Source organism: Hylaeus volcanicus, chromosome 5 (genome assembly GCF_026283585.1).
Source record: "Hylaeus volcanicus isolate JK05 chromosome 5, UHH_iyHylVolc1.0_haploid, whole genome shotgun sequence".
Classification (NCBI taxonomy): Eukaryota; Metazoa; Arthropoda; class Insecta; order Hymenoptera; family Colletidae; genus Hylaeus; species Hylaeus volcanicus.
Genome location: NC_071980.1, coordinates 23,001,421 through 23,020,433, shown reverse-complemented (window position 1 = coordinate 23,020,433; position 19,013 = coordinate 23,001,421). Strand labels below are relative to the sequence as shown.

The 19,013-nt window shown below is 35.1% G+C and overlaps 1 protein-coding gene across 3 annotated transcripts in view; it reads right to left on the bottom strand.

The window, feature by feature from the left end:
* The window catches only part of LOC128876089 (1-phosphatidylinositol 4,5-bisphosphate phosphodiesterase epsilon-1-like), a 126,032-nt gene that overhangs the window by 80,183 nt on the left and 26,836 nt on the right, over positions 1-19,013 (bottom strand). For all 3 annotated transcript variants that reach the window (XM_054122173.1, XM_054122172.1, XM_054122171.1), the window contains exon 3: positions 12,933-12,973. The gene's annotated coding sequence lies outside the window, so the exon portion shown is untranslated. The remainder of the gene's footprint in view (positions 1-12,932; positions 12,974-19,013) is intronic.

The following is a 19,013-nucleotide window of genomic DNA, read 5'->3' as shown; positions in this document are numbered from 1 at the left end:
TTAGAAGACAAAAAAAAAAATACTTTAATTTAAGTCTCTGCTCTTCATTCGTGTATATAAAGATACGAATACGCATAAACATCCGGAGTCTATTCGTCACATTCGATTTATGCGTGATCTATTTCAGTCGACTAGCCAGACACTGCTTGAACGAACAATTTTTCGACACATGAATAGGTTCTCGCCTCAGCTACTTGTTTCCCAGACTTTTATTTTTGGAGCTATTTGTTTATTCAACACTGATTGCCAGTGTTAGAACAAGCAGGCTCATAACGAATCAAGGCAAAATACATAGAATATTCAAAAGTTTGAGAAACTTTACGACTGGACATCCGCGTGCTTTTATTTGGGGCGAAACACTTGGTGGCCATTTGGAGTACTTCTTGCGAAGGTAAACAACTGCACATTACTGAAGTACTAAAACGACCATAACTAGACAACAAGGAGAAATGCGCCACATGTTTCGATGAATTTTTTTGCACTGTTTTTGTGGGCTTGATCACTTGTTAAAGGGACATCAACTGCAACATTATAACTTAATTATAACAATTCTTCAGTATATTATATTTTCTTAATATATGTATTAATGTGAAGAGCTCGTTCTTGTTATTAAGAATTAACTGTAATTATTTGAAAGTCTTAACTCCACTCGAACTGATATAGTGTCATTGATTCCTAAAGTAATTTTTCTACTACAGAAATATGATTTTCATCAAATTTCGTTTCGAACCCAGGATACTTTAGCCTTGATTGACTCTTAATTTTTCGGGTCTGGACCAATTTTATTTCACATCATATCCCAGTCAAATATTATTCTCTAAGCTCCAACAATGCTACCATCTCAATTTTGATAAAAAATAGACGATGATCGTCCGCCTTCTGACTTCTTCATACGTGTCCAACCAGCCGCGAAATTGTCAACACAAACACTCAACCTGCTACACGTTTCCACATTTTCCACCTAACCGGTGACACAGTCGGCGCCTCTATTGTTCCATGTAGGTGTCCCCCTCCGTTTTTTAATTTGTCGCTACCTATTTCCGCCGCTCTTATTGTGATTGAACTTACACGTAATGTATAACTCTTTTTAATTACTTAGAAAACGCCGAGACTGAAATTCTTGGTCCGTTTAAAACGAGTTTACGTTCATTCTGCGTATATCTCCGTAAGACCTGGATTCTTTGATAATGGAGAAGGTGACCCAGAAAACACGACACCCACACAAGATATGTATCTTGCACATGCACTAACTCCGTATTGTGCTAGCGCGCGTGCGATCGCGAATGCAACGTACTACGAGGAATGCAATTGCATCGTGTGTACCACGCATTCATCCTAAGCGTACGTAACGGCCCGTCCGAAGAGACACCGATTTCTGCTTTGTAATGTTATTCTCGATACTTGAGAACCCGTTGCCTCTACTTAGCACGTATAATACATGGACGAGTAAAATGACGTTTGAACTTCCCTGGAACGATTTATCTTCCATGAAAAATGAACGAGGTGATTAGTGTTCTTCCTATCGGAGCATGTTTAAAGATAATTAGTTGTATTTAAAGGCTACTTATAATATGGTTTAGTTAGTTGGGGGATTCATAGTTATTTTATGGGTAACTAACGCGAATTACCGGTTGAATTAAAATTTTTATTAAAGTTTTTATTAAAATAAAGTTTTTCGGAAAAATTTATTATAGCAATGGTTGAAAAATATCGATTTAGCATTGATTGATAATTTTTTAAGCAAGCTAAAGTTAAGATTCAATATTTTCTAGCAATTTTTTAGAAAAAATTAAATTTGTGGACACCTAGGTACAACGATTGACGAAATTATTTTTATCCTAAGGCCATTAAAATTAAATAAAATCTCTAGAAATAGAATTTTGTGGAGAAATGTAATCCAGGACTGATTAAGAAACATTGATTAATTAATATTTTAAAATATTTCTTCCAGAGAGAGATCCCCAAGATTTCACCAAACTGTCAGGGAAATTCTGTGAAACAAAAAGTTTAGGAACCACTCGGTTGTAACAAAGGTTTGTATGTACAACGCAGCCGTATAAGGGTTAATTAAAATAATTTTCCAAATGCTATAGTACAATTTTAAAAGGATGCAAATGCATAAAATTGACGCTGGCCCGTGTTCTATGTAAACAACATAAAGTCCACCTGACGCAACTCATAACGATGTAAATTTTCTTTTCCGTTATTTCCAAAGTTCTATTATTTCTGGACTTAAATTGTTTCAATGAAATTTCTTTACTCTTGTAAAGGAAAACAACAAAAGGAATCCGCTATTGAACAACACTATCAAGAGATTGGATTAAGTTCGAACATTCAAAATATTGGAACGATATCCTTTATATTTTTTAAATTCGTATGCTTTCAGATACAAAACAGGTACAGAGTAAAATTATTAGGTAGGATGCACTGTGGCAGCGATGGTATTTGAATGGAACGCATGCCAAACCTGGCACGCAAGAGATTTTCGATGGAATGCCAGAGAATTTAATGTGTCTCAGGGTACTTACCATTCACTTCCATAATATATAGGTACTAATTCTAGATGGGATCATTTTTTCATAGTGTTACGAGAAATGTAGGATTTCCTTGGAAATGAATTCATCATAAAAATTCTGATTAAAAAGTACTTTACAATTTTGAAATCCGAGGCTTCATTATCGAGATACAAGCAGTTAAATTCTACATATGTCAAAGCGTGGGCGCATGCGCCACCACGCGATCAGCTGTTTGGAATATAAAATGGCACGTATTGAGAGTCACGTGAAACTTTCATTGCCCATATCTGGGAAACGAAGCTTCAGATTGCGAAATGGTAAAGGACTTTTCGATTCATTTTTATAAACAGAATTAATCCTCATGAAAGGTTCCATGTTTTTATTAATATTCTGTGTACTAAATAATGATAAATGCAGATGTCTATAACTAATGAAGGCATTGGAAAGGGAGAAGAGGAACATCATTTTCTGATTCATATTTACAGATTAATCAACACAATTTGCCATTTCTGTCCTATGGTCACAGCGGTGCTAATCGATTACGCTATAATTAAATTACGTAATTTAATTACATTATATAAGTCAATCTTCTTAATTAATTCAATGCTAATTACAGCAATCACAAACCTAATTGAATTACAATGTAATTGAGGTCCAATGTATTATATTTATTTTTGTTTAGACATTATGAATTTATGTCAAAATTAAATTCTGCATAACTCTGGCTACAGTCATATCGTACCATCTAGTACTGTAAAGTCTTGTCAAGCGATTTATCAAAGACCTTGTTAGAGATCGACTACTCCCATTTTCCTCGCTTTAAATACAGTCACGTGTGGATCAGAAATACATTTGCACGTTACGTTCAGAACGATCAGTGAAGTTCATCAACTCGAGAAACACTAGTGAAAAGCATTTCATTGAATGGGACACGTGTTTGCCAGGAACGCGACGAGAAAAGAACCTACGAGAAGTCGGTTTGTTATACACTCTGACGAGCTCAGTGTCCCACCAGCCCGACGAAGGGAAGTTAAAAGGAAGATATCCTTTGTTACACCCATCAACCGATTCAACTACCTTCTTACAGAAACGACAGATGTTCTTGATATAACGTGTACCAAGACAAACAATCGAAAACTTCCTTTCATCGTGATCCGATATACCGGTGCGTTTCCAACGTTTATTGTTCTGCGCATCGTAAATTTCGCTTGAATAGACTGATCAATAGGTCGGCTTGCATTTAAAGCGATTTATAAACCTTTAGCCATCTCGTTGTACTTACTCATCACTGGCGTGTATCGATGCACTCACTTGTCGGAGGATCCACGACGTTTTATGGGACAATTATGCAAACGTACTCGAGAGACATGCTCCGGTGGACAAGAAGAAAAAATACAGTGGGACGGCAAGGATTTTGCTGACTCTTTTTATCGAAGAGTTTGTTTACACGCTAAGGAAGTCATACATCCGGATAATGTATATGTTTAGTACTTCGTTATACACAGTAGCAATGTCTTCAGTCAGAGGTGGCTAGGCAATTGACATTTTAAGAAGTCTTGAGAAACTGAATCAAAAGATAACATGAATGACGTTATAACTTGTTATAGTCAGGTGATACGAAATTATTCCAAGTCCACCGAGGATATACAGTGGGTCAAAAATGAATTTCCACGGTCAGTTTTTTGAAAATAACTGTTTATACATAAGTATTCATTATACACAGAAATAATATGTGATTTAGAATACAACAAAAAAAAACACGAAAATCTCCCAGTGAAGAAAGTATGTACACGCTGATCTACGCTGGCAATCTCACATTGCAGATGCATACATCAATTGTACATGTGACTTAATTAATAAATTAATATTTGTTTAAAATCAAAATGAACCATCGAAGAATTCTCGAACAAAAGGAGAAACTTTTTGAAATTCTCATTTTTAAACTCAAACAGATTGCTCAATTGAGCAATCACTTTTGTTCCTATTTCCGTGTACTGTTTCAAGCATAGTTTTCCACGGAAAAGCAAAATTACAGTAGAATTTTTTAAATTGCTTCCCGTACGGTTAATTGATTAAGGACATGCCGCCAAAGTGGCCGCCCTTCGTTAACTGGCACCCTCAGTTATAGGATCGATCCTTCGGATGCCGCAGGCGGAAATTTCGCATGTCTGTGCAGCTGGTCTTGCAGGTTGTAAACTCATGAAGCTAGATCAGGAAAATATGTGGACGAAACGAATAGATGCTGATGAAAATAGTTGTATATTTACTAGCATCTACTATGCGAAGACGTAACCGAATAATTTTGTTCGTCCAAGCTATCAAAAGAAAAAGAAAAATAAAGAATCTTGCATTACGAATCTGCTATTGCGAGCTAATTTTAGCAAATTCATCAGTGCCTAATCAATCCAACAGCAATCTGGCGCCAGAGACTTTAGTACACCGGTTAAAAATAAAAAATAGAAGACAATATATGGAAATATTCAACTTCTTGACAATTGCTAGTTGTGAAAATTAATTCTAAGTAAATAATGTCTTGTATTTTTACATTAGATTATTTATAATTCAATTTTAAATAAAAAAAATATTTGTATTAGTTAAATCTGTGGCTATTCTTATGGCTGAGCATTCAGCAATAAATGCAGAAGGGTTGGCATTAAGACTAGAAGTTCTCGCGCATTCAAGTTAAATGCAAATACGTGAGAGACCTGCAGAGATGGAGTTCTCCATGTTGGAACCGCTCGTATGTACGTGAACTTGGTTTGAGAACTGTGATACTATGAATGAGTCGAATTCAGTGCTAGACGCTGTTGAGATTTCGAATGGTTGTAATGTCCAATGGTTGTATTAATGTTGGTTGTTGCGACATGCACAGATTTATCTACCGGATTGCATAATCAGTGTACGTTTCTAGTTGACGAAGGTATTGACTTCGTTTCAGCTGGATAATATTATTGTTACGTCTTCTTCTTATGATTATGATTGGACTGTGTATGTTTATGCAAATTATTATTTTTACGGATACAGGTGATGAATTAAAAGTGAAAAAAAAGTACGTTTCCTCTTGTAAACAGTGCACCATCCACCTTATCGTTGATATTTTACATATTTTATGTGTAGAAATTAATTCTGTGCCTTTGTAAAGTAAATTTACCATCTATTAATAAAGGAAAACTTTTAATCTTCCCTCAGTTACACATTCCAAGAGAGCACATATTCTTGCAAAATCAAATGAATCTGTGTGATTCATTACTTGAAGGTTCATACTTTAATGTAACTAAATGGATGGTAAATATGTTTAATTAAACTAGAATTATAAATAAATGTAAAGGCAGAGCAAGCGAGGCAAGTAAAGAACTTAGAAGATTGGTAATTTAACATAACAAAATAACGAGTTAATGTTAATAAATTGCAATAAATTGGAATACGAAGGCACAGAACTAATGTTAACACTTAATATTCAACCATCCCTATTAAACAATCAACAAAGCCGCGAGGGCATCTCTAATTCGAAAATTTCGATAAATTCTCCAGAAAATCATGGTTTCTCAATTGTTACCCTTCCGGACGAGTTGTGTTTTAGGCACGTAGATACAATAATAATTATCACAAAATTGATGCTTCTGTTTACGGAGTGGGCAATCCACAAAGCAGCACATGTGGGCGCGGTCATGGCATACAGGACGTCAATTACGTACTTTGGATTTGCTCACCCTGTAATCGAACCAGGGAATCATTGGAAACGAAAATTAAGCCAATTTGAATGGACACCAAGGTTGCACCCTTTCTGTGCGCAGACTTAATACAACAGCCAGAGAAGAGGTTACCGAGTTTTTATCAATCAATAGTCTTCAGATTTGGGTGTTGACGAAGTCTGCGCCGTGAATGCACGGCTATGTGCATATAAGCTGAATGCTTTGGATGTGGAATGCATGGAAGTGTACATGCATTCATATGCAGAATGTGAGCACATACTACTCTCGGTAAAGTAACCTAGATTAACCGAAGTTCCTAAACACTTTGGTAACTCGAAAGACGTGAGCTTGGGTGATACCTGTTTACATAGAAACATTATAACGTTAGATATTATTAAGTATCGCGGAATGAGATGTATTATATATTAGTTTAATTATGGACCAGGCCTCAAGTTTAATTCTCGTTTTGTAATGGAGAATAAACAAGTAACTAATATTCAAATTCAATTACAGTTAAAATTCCATTGTTTTCTAAAATGTTTCTTCGTTATTTTCACTGAGTAATAGTGATTCTATAATTGTTTGGTAGCGATTATAGCTAATATTTCTACAAATTACATAAGTGTTAGACAAAAATAGTAGAAGTTGGTACAGAAATCATACGTGCATGAATTGTGAATTTTCCGCTATTAGTTAATATATCACCGTACACTGAAGGCAACTCAAGATAAAAATTGAATGATAATAATGCTTAAAACAGAATGAATTTAGATGTTATTGTTATGAGAACAATTCGACAAGCGTTTTATATATATTTGGTATAAATTGAAGATCTATTACAGTATGGCTCCATGTAATTTCAAAACAAATTAAAGTCACAATTAAAAAAGGCAACGACAATGTACACCGCTATGTTTTCTTGAGCCATTTTTGTTGTAATATTTGTTTTCGCGAGGACACTGATTATTCTACGCTTTTGTTTACTTTGAATCAACAGAAAATTAATATCGAATGCTGCGGGATCCCTCCACGAGAGAAGCATTTTCTTCAGAAAAACCCATAAGCTCGCAGAAGAAAAATAGCCAAGAAAATCAGACATCGCGAGCGACTTCGACGGCCGCAGTGATTTACGCCTCTTAGGATGACGGAGAATGACTACTGCTCGGCCCCGAATCCCAACAGAATAGACCTGATTGCCTTTCTCCTTGTACGCTTGCACTACTTCGAGAGAAAAAAAAAAATTGGAAAACCATTCAGCCAACACGGTGGAATCGTATAAGTACATTGTCTAGTACTTGAAGCGTTCTATTGCGCTAAATGAAGCATTTTACAACAATTTTATATACAGCACTGTGCAAAAGTCTTAGACCACTTGTAGTATGTTACATCTTTTACGTTTTGATACATTCTTTTTTCCAATATTATTGTACTTGTCTTACATGTTTGATATTCTGAGATATTTATTTTACAATAATTTCAATGTATATTTTAACACTTTTTGAATTGAGAGGGTTAATTAAAATGAATAACATAAACGATATCGATTCAATTTTTACTTTTTTTCCTATACTCCATTTAGATACGTTTCAATATGTAATATGTAATAAACTTCAACCCTGACATCACTTATACTACTCATAGTCGTCCAATAATTCGATTCGCTGATATAAAACCATACCCTCGAGATTATCAATAAATATAAAACACCATGGCGTTACTCTTCCGTCTCCTCTGGACAGATCTATTCATGAAAACTTCCAACGAACTCGATAGCGATACGTGATAAAAATTGGCAATCCTATTGGCGATAACTTTCGACGACCTCGATAGTGATACGTGATAAAAATAGGGATAATAGTTCTTTTGTTTCCGTGTCAAAGTGGGATTTTTCGCAATGATACCCTCTGATATAAATTGCCATGTTTCGGTTCGAAACGATTCAGATAAAAATTGAATTATCCGCTCTACGGAAGGGTGTGCATTTCTTTTTACAATGTTTCTTAGGGAAAAAAAAAAACGAAATTGATTAAAATGTTCTCAAGCAGAAAATAACTTTATGAACCAATTCTTCTGCCTTATTGTGAGCCTTCTTTTCTCAATTGGCTACTCGCGCGACGAAGAAAAATCGTCCCTTTCGATGAAATTTCCTGACAACAGAAATTTATTGGAACGTTTGGGAAATATAAGCCGATGACAGACGGCTCGAAGACAGCTGTCGGAAAACGTATAACGGGAAACTCATTTTCTACAATTTTCCCCTTTTGCGCATCAATCACCGCAAAGCGCGCGTCAATTTGGAACAAATTAGACGTTACTTTTAAAGATCTTCGCAGGCGTAACTTTAGAAACCGCGTCAAACGTGAATTTGCATAAATTTTTATGATTAATGATGGAGAGATCCAGTGTATAATGCAAGCGTTCAAGGAAATTACGCTTCTGAAATTTTCATGGAACATTTCAAGCTGAAAATGTAATGTTGAAAGTTAAGAATTGAAAACTGCTAAGAATACCATCAAAATCAAATTCAATACGAAAGTAAGCAAATATGAAACATAAGGATAAGAATTTCTATTGATAATATAACAAAAACTTGGACTAATTTACATAATTTAACGAATAAAGGAAAACCTAAAGAAAAGATAACGTAATTGTAAAAAGAGAAAGAAAATATTTGAAAAACGATCAGTTTCATTTGGAAGTGATAAGATATATTAATTCTGATTTTCGTGTAACGAAGGTTTTACTTATATAAATTAATCTGTTATACATGAAAACGTACGTAACATAGTTAGCTTAAAAAATTTAAGTTCATTTGCAAAGAAAAATTAAACTTGAGGGATATTAAATAGTGTTTACGATTCGTCTACGCAATTCTTAACAGAAATATTACTATAATTGTTATGGAATAATCCATTGCAAGTTCCAGAATTTACATTCATACTAACGTACTCCGATGAGAAGATGAGACCCAAGGGGTAGCAGAGATATGCACAATTTAGGCAGTGTTCTAAGCCCCTGAGGTCTCATCTTCTCATTCGTACATTATACCACTTTGGAGGATACCCTATTCACCCTTTCGTAGGAACAATAGATACTACATTTGCAATTTCAAAGATCGATACATTCTGCAGCTTCTTAAAATAAAAAATTTCAGAATAATGTCATACAATACCGAAGCAAAATTCAAAATTGTAATAAAAGTAGGTCATTCCAAAGCCTGGCCTATTTGAAAACATCGATATTTAAAATAAATCCGTGTTTCTGATATAAGAAGATATTCATCTAGTTCATAAATGTAACATTTATAGAATAATATCATAAAATATAAAGCAAAACTAAAACGATTATATTTATTGACTTAGAAGGTGATATAAACATTTTATTTTATTCTATAAATATTATTATACTGTTTCATTTTTTTCATTAACACTTTTATATTTAGAAGGATTGAGGATCTTTCTATAGGAATTGACACATCCCGAGGTCACACCAGACGATAGGACGCAGGATTTATGTCCCTGTTCCCCAGGACAAAGAATTCATTGCGCAATGTCTCTGCTGGCTACATGCAGCAGACTTTGTAAGTGTTGCAAGATTTAGGAAACTGTCCCAAATGTTTATTGGTTTTCTATCAGTCTCCACCTACGCGTCCAGTCCTCCGAGACAATCTTAAAGGGAGCAACAAAAGAGCTTAGAAATAGTACACGACCGGTTTCGTGAATCAGGCACTTTATATTCCAACTTTGTATTAAAATTCCGTCTTTGTTTAAGCACTTGCCAGGTAAATATGCAAGTATGAATATAAAGATGAGTATAACTAATAGATAGCGTATGCGTGTGCAAATTCATATTTTTATATGCACAGATAAAGAACGGAAAGTTGAATTAAAGTATATTATAGTATATATGTACTTCTTATATCAATGCATTATGTTCACATCCTTGTCTGGTAATTAATAACCATTTTATAATATCCGAGAGATTTACTTAAAACAATCTAATAATTCACCTTTTTATTTGATTAAAATTTATTATTTTAACGGAGTACCCATTGCTGAACATTGAAACGATTAATATTTAAGAGCATCGTTCTAAAAGCAAGTCCTGCGAGCTTTACTAGACCGATCGTTGAACAAAAAGAACAAGAATCACGGTTCTGGGTAATTTCCTTTATCTGTTCTTTATGCAATGTTGCAAGAATTTGATCGCCAGCTTCGAATAGGATTCCTTTCCGAGAAAAACAGTAAAATGTACGTAAGAGGATAGTTTCTATGCGAAAGAGGACGTTACATTTTGCACAAGCTGTTAAAAGCACGTTGCAGCAACTGCGTATATCGCCGTTGCGATAGTCACGAAAGATACAAAATTTGTGTTGCATTTAGCGTATCAAGGCTATACGCACATACAACTTGGTACTGTTATTACGTCTTCATTTTTAACAGGAAGGAAAGGACTAGGTAATCCAGTTTCTGCTGCTGCCTCTGCACAGAAGCAGCTAATCGGATTTCTAGCTCTCATTACGCTGTAAACAGTTACGTTTCTGATTGTGGAACGATTCAAATAATCGCATTTGTATGGTACATACAATGAACAAAATAAATGCAAAAAATGTTTTTTGTTCATGCAATTCTTTTTCATTACATTACCACTTATTCGATACTGCAATTAAAATGTTTAATTAACGTTTTTAAGAAGCAATCGAAGAAAAATCGTGTCACACGTTTTATAAACATTTCATTTTTGGTTGTGAAAGGAATCCAATAATGATTATTATGAACAAAATAAATCTATAAGGTGATCTACGTTAATACAAATTTGTATCCAGGAAGTTGTTTCGAACATGGACTTCCCTTTTAACTGAAGGAAAAATTAAGTCGATAGCTGTCATAGTTTTTTTAGAAAACAGCTTGAAATAGTTTATACGGGTCACCCTGTATACGAAAACGTTTCGAAATTAATGGCGCCACGCTATTCTTATACGAACAACATCCTGTTTCGATCGTTGTGCAATAAACTGCGCATTCAGCCATCATTAGTGTGCGAAAGGTATTGAAATTTTAACAAGGCGATGAATACAGACGTCAAGATACTCTAAAACTGATCAACTATTTAATTGCTTGAATCATGAGGCGTTTTAAAACTTGCTTCGCTGGAATCGTTCCGTTTTCGATAAGGCACACTTTTAAATCTTTGAAGTCAAATGAAAACGAAACAATTGCTCGGGAATATTTCGAGTAAATCTGTGGGAATGATTAAAAGAATTTATATTAAAGTAAAAACAAAGTAAAAATCTTATTCGAGGTTGGAGAAAGTTTAATTTCTTCACTGCGGAGTTTTAATCGGTGGTGAGAGAATCTATTTATTTCCAAATAATTGTTGTTGTAAATATCAAGTTAAATAACAAAGCGAAAAATCTTTGTAAAAAGGACTCGTTGGATAACCCAATAATAGTGATAAGTTTACGAGACATTAATCTTATCGTGACGAGCCGACGAATACCTTTTTGCCTGTGGTGTAATGCGCCACTGATTGCGAATATTTGAAAGTATCTCCAAAGTAAGTAGAGAAAGGCATTCTCCCTAAAAAGATCTGAATAATGGAACAGAGACGATCCGAAGGAACAGTGAAATCCACTTTTCCAATAACGTGTAAAATTGAACAAGTAATATTCGCGTTTATATCGACTTCATTAAGTGAGAATACGTTCGACTGGTAATCCGGAAGTAGCGTAGGTACGACGTGACACGGTGGCCATTAATAATTTCTGGCCCGTTCTCCGAAATTTCCAGCCGGTCCGATATCCATGGACCGCGAATACCAAAGTTTGCATAGACACAGAAAATCGCATCGTTTCCGATGCAGTGCCGTCTAACTCAACTAAAAACCGCAAATTCGAAAATCGATCGTTGCGCGGCTTTGAGACGAGTGCCGCGACACACGGTATGGTTCAGTTTAGTTGGACAATTTCCTCCATCAATGACCGTTATGAAATTCGCAATTTTCGGTTGCGCCGTTGCATTATGCCACGAGTATTCGTTAATTGATCCTGCAATTAGGAGAGCGATAATTACGAATGGAAACTTCAGATAAATGGAGCTAATACAGTTACGGTGTTTTCAGCAAACCCCTAACGACACACGTCCGATGTTTTTCCTTGTCTTTAGTGGAAAACAGAATTGGAAATTTATCGAGTATCCTATTTATATATAAATATATTAATCAATGTATAATTTTTCGTTGTAAATTCATAATGCATGTCGTAAACAATTTATATTCTTTGACAAACTTACTGTCCAAGTGAAAAGTGCACTATAACATAGATTCTCTTTCTCTGTAAACTATACCATTAAGCATTATATGGTTGATCAATGATAGGTCTTCGATTTTATCGAGTAGATTTTCCTTTCAATCAAATTTTAATAATGGGATATTACAGTATAACGGTGGAATGTTAGCGGAATTTAATAGATAATTCAATATCTCCCTGAAATATTAAAGGCAGGTTTAATCAGAAATTGTGATTGTAATTTTTCTTTGAAAAAATTCGTTAGCTCGATCCATTAATATTCAAACTCAAATACGTTTATATTATAACTCTATATTTTATATCACTTGATTATCGTGATTTATCATTACTTCGTTCCATATTATTATATACAATTTGATTGGATTCAGACCCTGAATGCAAAATATAATTAAATAGAAGAAATGAGTGTATACTCACAGCAATGTATATTCCTTCCCAGCAAATATGTCCGACTCTATCTGTAAATAATAAAATACTAAGATATAAACATTGTATAATATAAGAACTGTATAACTGTATATGTTTTACAATAATTAATAAAAGATAAACAACTATTCATACGTTATCCTTGAAATAAAAATTAAAGTTTAAATTATAGATTAAAATATTTTAATAAAAGTAAACAAAAATTGAACTATTCCAATTATAGAATGAAATATTCAATAAGCATACGAAAGATAAACAGTTCAATCGAATAAACGTCACCAATAAATTCCTCTACGTTGGCTTTATTATCGTCTATTATCCGAATAAAAATTTGCCTATCTCTGTCGTATATCTTTCTCGACAGTAGTTGACACATCGTACATCAACACGCGGGGAAGGATGACTCTGGTTATAGGACGTTTTTGTAGATCTGGAGAGCGTGCCAGCTAATAAATGTGTCCTCTTGTCCCTGTTCATCGATTTGGAGACATTGGTATCTATTATAAAACGGTTCGTGCAGGTAACGCATTATGAGCGGGACAGCCGTCATGCTGGTACCACGTACACATGCTCAAGATAATACTTTGAGTGATCACGATACACAGACCATCGAATATAGCGAGCATCAAAATGGTTTGGCTACGTGACTGCGATTCTAAGGAAAGAATACTTCACATCAATTCGTACGAATAGCCTCATATCACACGAATCAGTTTTAAAATACCTACGCAAGCGATACGTTCCATTGAGAAATTCTTTACGATCCTACGAAGTGCCTAATAAATTAAAAACGATTTTTAAATATTTTGTTGTAATCCGATGACTTATTATCTAACGAAATTAAGAATCGACCACACGAATCTAACACGCTGCTTCGTAATCACAAAATATTTAAAAGTAATATTCTCAAAGAGAAAAATATTCATTTTATTAAAAGGACGTTCTAGAAGTAACGACTTGGAACACGCCTGCGACTGTATTTATGTGTCAAATGAAATTATATAATTCCGACACGATAAATCTATTCTAGAAAATTTACAGATAAAAGCACACGAATCGGTGAGTAAATATAAATTCTCAGCACGTTTGGAAACAAAGAACACCTAAAATTGTATGAGAGTGTTACAAAAACAAAGAGGATACGGTCTACTGGTTAAAGTTTTGTGTTTCAAATACAGAGACAGACGAATAGAGGGTTGGTTACCCGCAGAGAAAACTTTTATCCCCGTATAAATTTCGAATAACAAATAAAAGTTAAAAGAGCTTTAGTCTCTGTTTTATCATTTTCAACCCCTAAAATTCTAATAATGCAATATCAAACACAAGATTAATAATACAGCGCGTTGCCTGTGCCTCGGCATTAAAATATTCCTTATTCAACTCCAACGAATTTATATTTCTGCAATTATTTCAAGTGCCACTTCATCGATGTGGCTCGAAATAAACGTCCTAACGATTAAATCGACCATGCGTTCGCTTCGCCCCAAAACTGAAAAACGATTCAACGTATCGATGCGCATTGTTCGTCGCCATTAGCCAAGGACGACTTTAATTGATTTCTTAAATTAGCTTCGATGCTGTTGCCCCAAACGTGCGGGGCTGAATGAAACGTGCCAGCCCGGCAAGTTGAATTTGAATAGCCAGCACGCGAGTAAGGGAAGGGAGGGGAGGAAGACGGACGCAAAAATACAGGGACATTCGACGACAGAGAGAAAGAGAATGAAACAGAGGGGCCAAAGGGAAAAAGGAAAGAAAGGTTTCGATATGAAAAGGTGAATTGTACGAGGAGAGAAAAACAGAAATGGGTTCAGCAGTTAATATCGAAGCGAATGGAAGAGCAATCGGTATGAAACGAAGCGGAATGACCTTATTGCCTGGGCTGAGTGTAATCTACAATTGATTCGGTCTGTTACTACAATTGGCTATTACCGATTTGTGGACTTGAATTTGGTAGTAGTTTTCTGTTCTTTTCGACGCTTTGTTACATGTAACGTTGATGAGGTATCGAACGATATCAGTTTGGTATTTATTACAACTATTGTTTCGAGTGAACCGTACATTAATTTCCAATGACAATTTTACCGACGTCGTAAATATAAGGAGGACACCGGCAGGAACCGGAATCTATGGCATGGACTCTGCATGTACGTGAGATTAATATTCGTCCCACTTATACGTAGGTGTATAATCATTTAGTACCACCGCTTGACAAAGTGGTGAGACTAAACATTAACAGATACGAACACGTTATTCTACTTTCCAATATATTATTGAATATTATTTGAAAATATAAAGAAAATGTAGTAGGCCAATCGTTGATCAATTATCGTTGATTCTCTTCTCTTTCATTGTGTGTATTGTAATGTAAACACACTTTGAAATTATTCATATTCCCCAAGTACAACACCCACGCACATGTATGCTTGTTCTAACTAAGCAATGATTCTTCCCAACATATAGCGAATTGAAAATCACAATACTGTAAATAAAAAAAGAATAAAATATTGAACTACACTCTTACTTCGCACAATGTTTGGAATATAAAATTATGTCATAGTTCCGCATTTACTTCTCTTTACTCGCATCGCCGTAATTCTCAGCACGTCATACGTTACACCGGGCATTCAAAGTCTGTCCAAAACTGCCCCAAGAAAGCTCGCTAACCCATTCACGGAGAGCGCCATACAATTTAGACCGGGCGTTCAGCGTAAACGTATGACGCCCGTACTGAATAGTTTAATTAGCGAAACCCGACCGAGAACCGCGCTTAAATTTCACGTTCGAGATGGTTAAACCGCAACCAGTGCGAATTACGACACGTGGAAGACGGACACAGCGTTTCTCGGCGAAAAACGATGCACGGTGGCGTAAAGTAAAACCCACCGCCGCAGGCGATAATAATGCCACCGTGTAATCATGGAAGTCCGGCGACCAAAAAAAAACGAGGTCGAATCAGAAAAAACAAGCGAAGAAGTGAAAAATGTCTGGAAAACTGTGGCTCGGTGCCGGGGAAGAGATTTACTCAACGGGACCCGGGAGGAAGGCAATATTGCTCCCCGGCACAGCGTATTGCGCCGAATACAAGGTGGCATAAATCCCCGCGAACACGTAAGGAAATTTTTTGATGCAGTCGACAAACTCGTGGAAATGCATGTAATCGTAAACCCAGTTACCTGGAATAATATTACCGCGCCCATTCTACTACTTCCTCTTTAAAGAGGCACCGCTTTTATTTGCACCAGTTTCGCGCCAATTTCCACGATTTTCTATTTTTCCAGCCGAACTAATTGACAGTGAATTGACAATTTTATGTCGAATTGGGAAGTAATAATTGCGATTGTTTCCGTCGGTATTTTACACGATGATATTTTTACCACAAACATTGAAGGTAATTTATTTGTCGATTTCCTTCGGCTTATCATCGAGTAATAAAATATGCATTCACTCATTTCATGACAATTATTTGTGCATAATTTATCTGTAAATCGTATCAATTAATGAATAATATAATAAATCTAGTGTTATATAAGAAATAAAATAAATAGATATATTATCATCAAGGGTTTCAGAAGTTTGGTTTTTTATAACAAAATATGCGTCAGGATAATCGTGGTAAAAACTTAAGTACATTCGTTTAAAATATACAAATTGAATATATTTCATATCATGAATGATCTTTAATGATCTCGAATAAAGATTCCACAATTTTGGTAAAACGTTATATTTCGTGTATACTTCTAAGATCATGTGGAAATTGATTTTCTGGGATTATTTAAAAGAGTAACCTCTTCACAATTTTGTTAAAACTAATTCTGCATTATAAAGGACCCACTTAGTGATATACGGTCTGCCTAATAGGATTATGCATTTCTATTTTAAAAGTTATCCACCCTTGTATAAACGGTCGCGAGAAAAGAAATTTCTTTAGAAATTAAAAATCACCCCTGTTGTGAAATTGCTTGAAGTTTTATTCAAAGAATTCAAATGCCCGGTAGTGGTAACCCTCGAATTTAGTGCAATGCAATCTGCGCACGTTCTCCTCGCGAACCATGTGAGTATTGGCTTTGTGGAAACGGGAACAAGGAGGATTCTCGTAAGACGGTTCACGATCTCAGACAATGATATAGTGTCCCGAAGGACGTTATCTGTGTACAAATGCTGTCATGAATCTGATTTCGACTAGAATAATAACAACCCTGAAATTGTTCTCTCGAAATCTATAGAAACATTTACTATAATTACTGGACGTGATAAAGCCTTGAAATAATCCTATTGGAAATGATCGAATACTATATTTATATAGTCTGTAACGTAATTTCACTCTGTAATTCAAATTCTAATCTTTACTCAACAAGCAACGGATGAACGGTCGTTTATCTCCAATTGTGTGCTCGAAATCTCTATCTAGATAGGAATATTGCTCGCCTCTGGTGTCAGGATTAGATACCGCCTTTCCAACCGAGCTTTCACGGATTCGTCGGGTTTCTTGCCGCACTTTTTTATGATCTCGTGATATGGAAAATGCGGTGCACGTTCGCGTTCGAGGTCTGCACATGACAAGCTGTTTAAACACGCACATCTGTAGACATCGAGTACACCAGGAAAAGGAGAGACAGGTGGACATTCGGAAACAGACAGCGGAACGAAGAGAATATGAGAAAAGGAACCGTTCCATCGAGATAGACACCAAGTATTGCAAATACTAAATAAAGTTTAATCGAACGAAAGTTTGTTTCGTTTCACAGTTAAACATTTTTACAACTTTTTATGGCAAATACGTAAAAGGATTGTAAAAATGTGAAGCGTTTTATAAGTCCATAATAAAATGACAAAGTTGTAAAATTATGTATCACATTCCTCTTACAAATGAATGAAGATGAACGAAAGGGGTTCTTAATTACATTAAGAAAACGATTACTTTTTATGAGTATTAATCTTGAAAAATATAAACTGAAATTGCGCCTTCGTTATAACTTGGAATGATAATTGTATACATGAATCATCGAAATGTAGTGGCCTAAGGTAATACTATCAGTTACCAATAAAAGCGGAGATTTTACAAAGAGTTACTTTCAAACAATCGATCTTGTGGATTTAAGGATTAAGGGAGACTTTCTGTAATTGCTCTCGATTGCTGAAATTTTTCTTCGATTGCATTGTACTTAAAAGAAACAGAATGCCGTAAGTTCGTTAATTACAACACGCTTATCTCCGTCAATGAGCAATCGAGTTTCGATAGAAATGTTTTTACTAAACGTTGGACAAAAAGGTGGGTTAGATAAAAGTGTGAAAGAATGAGTACAAGATAAATAACCTTCTTTTTGATATTTCATACTACAGAAATTAGTGTTAGAATTGTAAAATAAAATAATCGTCAAAGAACACAAAATTAAACTGTTCAATTTGTTTTCCACATTGTCTATTATCCAAATTTTTGTCCATCATTGTTCATTTCTCGCTTAAATATGTGATAATGTAATCACATTTTTCATAATTCCGTTGCGTTAAAGTTTATAACGAGTGAACGAAATATGGCATGGTCACATATTATTAATCTGTTGGCTTCTATTGTGCAAGGCAGGGCAGTTTTTATAACTCATATACTGTTGCATTGTTCGTGACCCAATTTTACGGATTCCAGTGTAAGTCCGTTGAAACAGTCTAATAAACCTACCTATAGACCCATGATCCCTCTTTATTCTAATTCATCTACCCCATCCGCGATTACGATTGTATACAACGAGGTCGCAGTTTATTACCGCTTGAAAAACGTCGAGTTTCTTTCCATCTACTTCGTACTTGCTTATGTATCTATGAAAGATTTCCCAATAAAGACATTAAGATTTTGATTTTTAATAAAAGATTAAAGGTATGGAATATATTCTAACTTCTAGCTAACTTCTCTCATCCTACAGTTCTATCTAGAAAGATAGAAGATCTTCTCAGTTGAAAGTTACGTAAAACTTTCATCTCATTCAACCATATTTATTCAGTCCGCCGAACTCTAGCAAAGCGCTGAGAACATTGGCAAACCATTAATTCAAGAAATATACATAGTATTGTCCTCGTCGT